We start from the raw sequence: 10,538 nt of genomic DNA, 5'->3' as shown, positions 1-10,538 counted from the left end.
TCAGCTTAAAGCCTCTGGCAGTAGGGAGCAGCTGATCTAAACCTCAACACTGAGTGATGGCCTGCCCCCACCCAAAGTCTATGCGAACCTAACAACTGAGTCTAATCTTTTGAAAAAGGATTCAGAAGTCAAGTAATTTGGGTTCAGAAAATGGCCAAAAGAGGGAAAAAAAAAATTAGACCATAGAAGGTTACTTTCTTGGTGAACAGGTGTCCTCTCATCCTTTCAGAGGAGGAAGAACAAGGCTTACTGTCACAGGAAGTTAAGATCTCTGCCTCCAGGGCCTCCAAAGTGAACTTATATTGGGCTCAAGCAATGGACAATCTGGAAAAGCGAGTTACCAGCTTGCTAAAGGAGAACCAAAGGAAAAAAAAATATTAAGGAAAGTAATTATTTTAAAAAGAGGCTAACTCATTTGACCAAAGAGGTCCAAAAAGCCAATGAGGAGAAAGAGGCATTAAAAAGCAGAATTAGCCAAATGGAGAATATTCAAAAACTCGCTGAACAAAACAGCTCTCTGAAAGACAGAACTGAGTTCAGGGAAATGAATGACTATGAAATAAACCAAGCAGTTAAAAAAGAAACAAGAAAGTTTGAAGAAATAGAAGATAATGTGAAACATCTCATTAGAAAAACAACTGACCTGGAAAACAGATCAAGGAGAGCCAATATAAAAATTATGGGACTACCTGAAAGTCATGATCAAAAAAAGAGCCTAGGCATTATCTTCCATGAAATTATAGAGGAAAGCTGTCCTGATATTCTAGAACCAGAAGACAAAATAAGTATTCAAGGAATCCACAGATCACCACCTGAAAGAGATCCAAAAAGAGAAACTCCTAGGAATATTGTGGCCAAATTCCAGAGTTCCCAGATCAAGGAGAAAATATTGCAAGCAGCTAGAAAGAAACAATTCAAGTATTGTGGAAATACAATCAGGATAACACAAGATCTAGCAGCTTCTACATTAAGGGATCGAAGGGCGTGGAATAGGATATTCCAGAAGTCAAAGGAACTAGGATTAAAACCAAGAATCACCTACCCAGCAAAACTGAGTATAATACTTCAAAGGGAATAAATGGTCATTCAATGACATAGAGGACTTTCAAGCATTCATGATGAAAAGACCAGAACTGAAGAGAAAATTTGACTTTCAAACACAAGAATCAAAAGAAGCATGAATAGGTAAACAGAAAAGAGAAATCATAAAAGACTTTCTAAAGCTGAACTGTTTACATTCCTACATGAAAAGAAAATATTTATAACTCTTTAGACTTTTGAGTCTAACTCCAGGTAAGGATAGCAAGAAAGGTGTTCTGAGCCTCCAATCCATGATGCTAGTAAGCCTGTGAGATGCTTACATCTCACAGGTGATCTCATGGGAAGTGTGGGAGAGTGCTGTTCTGCTTGGGCTGATGTAAGATTCTCCTGACTCAATTTTCCCACTGACACCTGGCAGAATCTAAGCCTCACTGAATGCAAGTTGATAATCTACTCCTGCCTGGAACCGCTATGAAACTGGGGAGATATTTTTTCCCTGCAATGTCCCTATACTTAGTGACAATTTTCTATAGTCAAAAGGTTTATAAGCTTAATACAAGATCAATTAAATTATAGATTGTTGATAGGGGAGCATTTGAGGTCAAGTCTAAAATTAAGCTATTAGGCTTGGGACTTTAGACCAACAGCAATAAGTTAGGGTACTCTAATTCTTAGTGATAGTGTGGAGACAATTAGGTCAAGGGCTTATGAAGTTAGCATGCATAGTTACTTTGTGTCTCAATTGGATAATGTTAAAAAAATCATTCTGGTCTATATTGTAAATGTTTTAAAAGAAATATCACCTGACCAAAGGTTGGAATTGTTTTATGTCATATGAACTGTGTTAAAAATGAAAAATAAAAAAATTTAAAAAAGAAAAGAATTGAAAACTGAGGAAATGTCCACCAATTGGGGAATGGTTGAACAAGTTGTGTTATATGAATATAATGAAATACTGTTTTTACATAAGAAATGGTAAGCAGACACATTTCAGAAAACCCTGGCAAGATTTGCATGAACTGATGCTGAATGAAGTGAGCAGAACCAGAAGAACATTATACACATTAAGAGTAACATTGTGCAATGATTGACTTCTTTAGAAAGACAGCTTTTCTGATCAATGCAATGCTCTAAGACAGATCCAAAAAACTCATTATGGAAAGTGTTATCCACATTCAGAGAAATAACTAAGGAGTCTGAATACAGATTGAAGCTCACTATTTTCTTTCTTTTTTTCTCTCTTGTGGTTTTTCCCTTTTGTTCTGATTCTTCTTTTACAACATGACTAATGTGGGAGTGTTTTTAATATGTTTGTACATGTGTAACCAATATCAGATTGCATGCTTTCTTGGGGAGAAAGGAGTGAAAGACAGGGAAATTTAGATTTCAAAACCTTATAAAAGTGAAAGTTGGAAACTAAAAATTAATTATTTTTTCCTTTTCAAATTTCAAATAAAAGAAAAGCAACCAGCCAATCTGAAGTATCTCCTCACGTTTATAAGTAATGGCAAGTGATACAGGGGATATGGGAAAATACAAGCACTAAAGAACTTTTGATAGAGTTGTGAAGTTGTTCATCTATTCTGGAAAACAATTTGGAACTATTCTCAAAAGACAATAAGACTGCAAATACTGATGCCACAATAACACTAACAGGTTAAATAAATAGGTCTGTATCCCAAAGAGATCAACGATAAGTGAAAGAACCTTTACAGACAAAAATATTTTTAGCAGTTCTTTTACATAGTGGCCAAAATACATATTGGAAATTGAGAGGATGCCAATCAATTGGGCAACAGCAGAACAAGTTGTGGTATATGATTATGACAGAATACTATAGTGTTATAAGAAATAGTAAGGGGAATGGTTTCAGAAAAACCTGCAAAGACTTATATGAACTAATGTAAGGAAAATTGATCAGAAACAAGAAATCATTGTACACAGTAGCAGTAATATTGTAATGATCAATATATATATATATGTATATATATATATATACATATATATGCATATATATATATGTATATATATAATGAAATAGCAAAAGCACATACTAAATATGGATGGGCCAGGGAGGGATTGAAATAGCAAAACCCTGGAGACATCTGTTGCTCCTTTCAGAGCAGCTTTAGTGTATACTGAACAGTATATTATATTGTGCTTGGTAAAGTCCAAGAAGATCAATAATTCTCTAAGGAAATGCACAATGCTGAGAATAAATAAGGTTAACTATTGAACAATGATTTCCCTGTGTTGAGCCTCGACTCACCTTCTTCCACTTTCTTACATGAATACACTCAATCATGACCAAATTTTCTTATTTCATTGCCCTGAGCAGACGTAGCCTAAATCAGATTCTCCAGAATCTAAAACTGCTCTCTTAAAAGTTAAGCTTCTTCAGAAAGTGTTTGAATTCCCTCATATCACTAGAATTTTCTTCAATAAATTAACCCTTTACACACTGACTCATAAATGGCATTGATAGAGCATGATTCACCAGTGTTCTATCATAATTTCTTGGTTAAATTTCTTATTGGATTATAGGAAATATAGCTTGCAATTGTTCATAGAGTGATAGAGTGTTCAACCTGAAAGAGACCTTGGGTATCATATAGTTCAACCCCCACACTTTAAATATGGAGAAACTGAAGCCCAGAGAAGGAAAGTAATGAGTAAATTTCTTTTTTTTTTTTTTTAAGATACCTCAAAACAGTGTATTTTAGAGACCAAGGAGTAATTCAATTCCATTATTCAGCTTTCTGTTACATACTGTATTCAGACCACAGGAGTGTTAGTGAGTTAACATTAGATTACAATGTTTGGACATTTATTAAGGATATTATTTCTCCCTCCCTAAAATAAAACCAAAGTAAACTACAATGATTACTAGTTCTTTGAATGTCTAAGGTATCACAGTATTGATTATACTTAAAAGGGAAGAGAATCCTAAACTTCCCTTTAAATAGCATGTTCATGCCATACTTTTTTAAAAAGTGATTTAACAAAAATAAAGAGAACATATCTGAAAATGTACATCAGAGGGAATGAAGACATCAAGTATTTTCTCAACCCCTTATACAAAATAACTTATTCAGACTAGTCTAGGAAACATGCTGTAATTCCATGTTTTGGAATGCTTTTTAGTCCACTTCTTCCATGCACGATGTGTCATCATCCCCTTCAAGAGGTGGCATTTCTTCAGTGATAGCTGCATTGGTTTCTTCAGTAGTTGAATCATCTTCATCAATTCCAAGACCAAGTTTGATCATCCTGTAGATCCGATTGGCATGTGTCTGGGGATCTTCCAAACTGAACCCAGAAGACAACAGTGCAGTTTCATACAGTAAGATGACCAGATCTTTCACTGATTTATCATTCTTGTCAGCCTCTGCCTTTTGCCGTAGTTTTTCAATAATGGAATGGTCAGGGTTGATCTCCAAGTGCTTCTTCGCTGCCATGTAACCCATTGTTGAGTTGTCTCTCAGTGACTGAGCCTTCATTATTCTTTCCATGTTTGCTGTCCAGCCATATGTGCTTGTGACAATGCAGCACGGGGAAGTAACCAATCGGTTTGATACAACTACCTTTTCAACTTTTTTCTCTAGGATATCTTTCATAATTTTGCAAAGGTTTTCAAACTTTGCTTTTTTTTCCTCCTGTTTCTTTTTTTCATCTTCATCTTCTGGGAGTTCCAAACCCTCTTTGGTTACAGACACTAAAGTCTTGCCCTCAAATTCCTTTAGCTGTTGCACACAATACTCATCAATAGGTTCAATCATATATATTACTTCTAAACCATGTTTCCGAAGACGCTCAACAAAAGCTGAATTAGCCACTTGGTCCTTAGTTTCACCAGTAATATAATAGATATGCTTCTGGTTCTCCTTCATCCTCATGCAGTAGTCCTTAAGAGAAACCATCTCATCACCAGAAGCAGAAGTATAATATCTCAGCAATTCTGAAAGTTTCTTTTGGTTCTGGGAGTCTTCATGTATTCCAAGCTTAATGTTTTTAGAAAACTGCTCATAAAACTTTTTGTAATTCTCTTTGTCCTCAGACAGTTCAGTGAAGAGTTCCAAGCACTTTTTGACCAAATTCTTCCATATTACTTTCAGAATTTTGCTTTGCTGCAGCATTTCACGTGAGATATTTAGAGGAAGATCTTCAGAATCCACTACACCTCTGATGAAATTCAGATATTCGGGAATCAGTTCTTCACAGTTATCCATAATGAAAACTCTGCGCACATACAATTTGATGTTATTCTTTTTCTTTCTATTTTCAAATAAATCAAAGGGTGCACGTCTTGGAACAAAGAGAAGGGCTCGGAATTTCAACTGTCCTTCCACTGAGAAGTGTTTCACAGCTAAATGATCTTCCCAGTCATTTGTCAAGCTCTTATAGAATTCACCATATTCTTCATTAGTTATATCATCAGGATTTCTGGTCCAAATTGGCTTTGTTTTGTTAAGCTCTTCTTGATCAATATATTTTTCTTTAATCTTCTTCTTTTTCTTCTTGTCACCATCTTTCTTTTCTTCTTCTTCGTCGGAGCCAACATCTTCTATCTCTGGCTTGTCCTCAGACTCCTTTTCTTCTTTTTCCTTCTCCTGTTTCTCTTCTTTCTCCTCTGCTTCATCATCACTGACTTCTTTATCACGTTCTTTCTCCACAAAAAGTGTAATTGGATAGCCAATAAACTGCGAATGCTTCTTCACAATTTCCTTTATTCTTCGTTCCTCCAAGTACTCAGTTTGGTCCTCTTTCAAATGCAAAATTACCTTTGTTCCACGACCCATAAGTTCACCTACATCAGTCCTAACGGTGAACGACCCTCCTGCTGAAGACTCCCAGGCATACTGTTCATCATCGTTATGTTTGCTGATGTCACCTTCTCAGCCACCAGATAGGCAGAATAAAAACCAACACCAAACTGACCAATCATGGAGATATCTGCACCAGCCTGTAATGCTTCCATAAAAGCTTTGGTTCCGGACTTTGCTATTGTACCAAGATTGTTGATTAAATCAGCTTTGGTCATTCCAATACCAGTATCTACAATGGTTAGGGTGCGATCATCTTTGTTTGGAATGATGCTGATGTTCAGCTCTTTCCCAGAGTCTAGTTTACTTGGATCTGTCAGACTCTCATACCTGATTTTGTCCAGGGCATCAGATGAATTTGAAATCAGCTCTCTCAGAAAGATCTCTTTATTAGAGTAGAATGTATTAATGATTAAAGACATCAACTGAGCAATTTCTGCCTGAAAGGCAAAAGTCTCCACTTCCTTCTCCTCCATGGGTTGGTCCTGGGTCTGCGTTTCCTCAGGCAATTTGGCAGAGAGAGCAGGAGCCCCAAAGCTTCAGCTGGCAGCGAGACGGGAGAGCAGCAAACTGTAAATTTCTTAAGAATAATTTGAAAAACAACATCAGTAAAATATCATTGTTCCCTTACTTCTAAATGCCATTTCTAATGGCGATGGAGAAATAGGTATAATTTCATTCTTCTGTTGTTGTACTGATTTTCTTGGTGAATATACTGTTTGGATAACTGGGATAATATATTTGATTATTGTATCTAAAACCTTTCTGATTTTCAAGTAGGCTGATTGCTTTTTGATTTAGCTGCTTGTGAAACATCAAGTACTTAGCATCTTAATGAAGAAATTTTTTCCTCAAGAAAAGTATCTTCTTCTTGTTCCACATGTCAGCTTCTAGCCAGAATTAGTAAAGAGCAAAGATATTTACAGAAATAAATAAAACTTATCTTTTCTAACTCGAAAAAAATGACTTAATTTTGGCTATTTCAGGGATGGAGCGGGGGAGCAGGGAGATATAAAGGAATTTTCTTCTCTGGAGGCTTTTAAAAGCAGAATAGAGTTTTTGTCTGGAGTTATTGTTTATGGTACTGCTTTTAATAAGCAAATAGAGTTCTATACCATTTCTAGTTCTTTGATACTATGAAAGCTACCTATAAAAATGATCTGAAGAGTTGTCTTCAGTCTGCTGTTGAAGACACAAATTACATAGAGTAGGATTGATTCCACTGATTGGGTGAATCAGACAGAAAAGTCATTATGAAAGATTGCTAATGTTTAAAAACCAGGATGAATTTTAGACAGAATAAAGGAGACAGTCTTATTTAGGAAAGAGACCCTAAAATACAAAAAAGACTAAGCAACTGAACAGAGAGAAGAAAAGAAGTTCAATGTTCTCTACCAACCAACAAGAACAATTGCCATTGAAAATTGTAAGAAGATGTGAAAAAAAATCACAGAATATAGGGTCAGAAGGAACCTTAAATTACATATATAAACCTTTTTTTTTTACACATGAGGAAAACTGAGGCCTTCAGCTATTCAGAGACTTATGCAATGTCACAATACCAATTTGTAGCAATTCTGAGATAGAATATAATATTTTTGACTTGATTTTTTGCTACACTATGTTGATCTACAAATCAAAAGTCTATCATATTCTTAATCCACTGTTGCTACTTCCGAATTACATGAGACTTTTGAATCACATTAGGAAGGACTTTTAAAAAATGATAATGAAATGGTGTGTTATAAACATGTGGCTCCTCTCCAATGTATTAAAATGTTTTTTTCTCTGATTTCTTTTCAATAATCTTTCCTTGCATGGTATTAAGGGTTGGTTGTCCAGACTTTTCAACTACTAGTTAAATAGAGAATGAGATTGCAGACAGTGTTGCCAAGATGAGATATCAGGAACCATCTTATCAATCTTCTATATTTGCTTGTTCTAGCTGGCTACTATAAGAAATTATAGTGTGCTAGAAAAGTGAGGAAAAGAAGGACTATGAATATATTGGTGATGGCTTTTGCATATAAAAGTTAATTGAACATGATTTAGAGAGTTTAATCTCTCCTGTGCATTGGTGCTGCTGATTTCCATTTAATACCACCAATGTTGGGGAAAAGACCTTGAAATAGTTGCCAAATATTTTGTATTGGAAATTCATATTTATTTTCTTTATAATCAATTACTAACATTAAAATAAGTTGACAATGCTTAACTCACTTAAGCTTGTTGATGTGACAAGGGAAAGCAGTCAGCAATTAGACATTTGCCATGATACTCAAATGTTTGTTATGAGCAAATGGATAATTCAGTTACTGAGGATGTGCTTTTCATGCTACACACAAAAGAGAGGGCACAATCATTCTGTGACTACCAGAAGTGTAGCTTCTTATAAGGAACTTTGCTAGCATCTGCAGATTTGAGAATGGAGGCAAGACATACATATTACGATAATTTTATTTCCCTCTTTGTCTCCTGTTTCTGTTTGATCATTCTCTATTAGTTTCTCAGAGATTTCTCTTTCCTCCATATATCTCATTAGTGTTCTCTTCTTTCTTGATGCTTTCTGCCCTCTTTCTCTTTTCCCCTTAAACACAATAACAGCAGTCCTCTTCCATAAGCCATATGGAATCCCCTGGAGACTAAAGAGAAACTAAAGGCCCATAAAGAACCAAGAAGAGGCCTATTTAAGTCTTTCTTTTCACCCCTAAACAACATTTGTCCACTCTGGACAAAAGAATAGTTGTCTTATTTAACAACCTTTCTTAGTAGCCTATCATAAATATTTAACTACACTCAGGAAGTCATTCCCAATACCTAGTCAAAATCCTAATTTCTTGTTTCCTTTTTCTCTGTGTCTGTGAAAAATGAGTCTTCTTATTTTTTTCTTGCATTTTTAAAGAACAGCCTTTTTTTAATGTTTTGTTTGAGGTGTAATTGCATTTTAATGCCACTTGGGCAGGCCAAAGAAGTAGTGGAAATTTTTCTCAAAATTGTGGACAGTTTAGCTACTTGTCATACTGTCAGTTGTAGATAGGCTGGAAAGACCTTCAATACCAAACACTAAACAAATATATTATTTGAAAAAGAAAGCCATATGTATATAAAAATAAAAACACACAATGACATCTATTTTAATTATAAATTATGTAGATGAATGTGTCTGTTTTGCTTGCCATTCAGTAACAAAAAAAGAGGATTTTCAATGTATATGCACACAGACACATTTTTTTCTGAATGGGTCACATGTGTTAGAAGAGGTCATCTTAAATTATGAGGGATAAAAAATTCAGAAATTTTCCGAAAGATAACCACTCTTTATATTTAGGAGAAGTCAGAAAGTTAAAAAAAGTTAAAAAAAAAAGTTACTTCTAACAAGAAAAAGCCTCTATAGCTAGTTTTACATGATTAACAGTATGAATAACATTCTTCATATGGATTATACAAAACTTCAGGTTGTATTACACCATACAAATAGAATTTTAGAGACATAGTTCTTTCTCTCTACATATTTAATAGCCTAAAATGAAAAAAAAAGAAAAAGAAAGCTCTTCCATGGCCAAATAATGATATTTCAGACTGAAACCAAAGAGAAACATTAAAAGCATGCATTCATAGAGAGTAAATTTTCAATGCTTAATGTTAAGTACATTTTATGGGTAAAAATTATCATTAAAAAGTAACTCAGATAGTGTTATTTCATGCTCATTTAGATCCATTCTACCTCTATATAAAGGTCTTCTGAAGTTTTTAGAAGTTGTAAGATTTTATAGATAATGCAACAAGAAATACCAAATATACGTGTCTGAGATGAAAAATATTTAAGTAGTGAAAGCAAGGAATCTTAATAAGAGGCCCATGAATTGATTTTAGAAGATTTATGATCTTTAATAGAAAAAATACATCTTTATTTCCACTATCATCTAACTAAAATTTATCATTTAATTCAATTATGAATGTGGGCAACAAACATTCTTAGAAATCCATGAGTTTCGCTACATTGCCAAATGTTCCATGAAGAAAATAAAGTTTAAGAACTCTTGATTTAGAGGAAAATCTCATTAAACTATAGAAAATATTAGGCATGCAATAATAATTCTGGTGGATTTCAATATACCCCTTTCTAACCTAACTAGGTATAGCCAAAAGACAAACGAAAGAAGTTAAGGATCCAAACTGTATTTTAAAAGTTAAAAATAATAAAAAGATTATACATATATCGGCTTTTGATATAGCTTAAAATTAATCTTATGTTATAGCTTAAAACCCATTTATAAATGTAGATGAGAATTGAATATTTTATTGAGCATAAAATAATAAGAACCATGATCCATATGGGAAATTTGATGAAGTAATTAATAGACACTAAATAAGATGAAGCAATCAACAAGTGTGAATTAAATTCGTATATTTTCAGTACTCTAAAAGCTAGAAAAGTAAACAAAAAAGAAAAAAACAAACCCTAATCTCTTTCTTCAGGGAATTTATATACTGATGGAAGAGACAACATATACATGATTAGTACATATCGTATGCACATTTCTATGTGTATATTATAACTTTAGAGGTGAAGTAACAAGCATTTGAGAGGTACTATGAATAAGCTCCTTAAAAGACAAAGTTACAGATGAATCTTGAAGGAAGTTAGGGAATCTGAAATGTGGAGGTGAGGAA

The 10,538-nt window shown here is 34.2% G+C and overlaps 1 pseudogene; it reads right to left on the bottom strand.

Annotated features, from left to right (window-relative positions):
• Positions 1–3,718: 3,718 nt before the first annotated feature.
• On the bottom strand, positions 3,719–6,411 carry LOC140526868 (heat shock protein HSP 90-alpha pseudogene; annotated as a pseudogene).
• Positions 6,412–10,538: the final 4,127 nt, after the last annotated feature.

Source organism: Notamacropus eugenii, chromosome 2, assembly GCF_028372415.1.
Source record: "Notamacropus eugenii isolate mMacEug1 chromosome 2, mMacEug1.pri_v2, whole genome shotgun sequence".
Classification (NCBI taxonomy): Eukaryota; Metazoa; Chordata; class Mammalia; order Diprotodontia; family Macropodidae; genus Notamacropus; species Notamacropus eugenii.
Note: the sequence above shows the minus strand (reverse complement) of the source record. Positions and strands in the feature narration are given on the sequence as shown.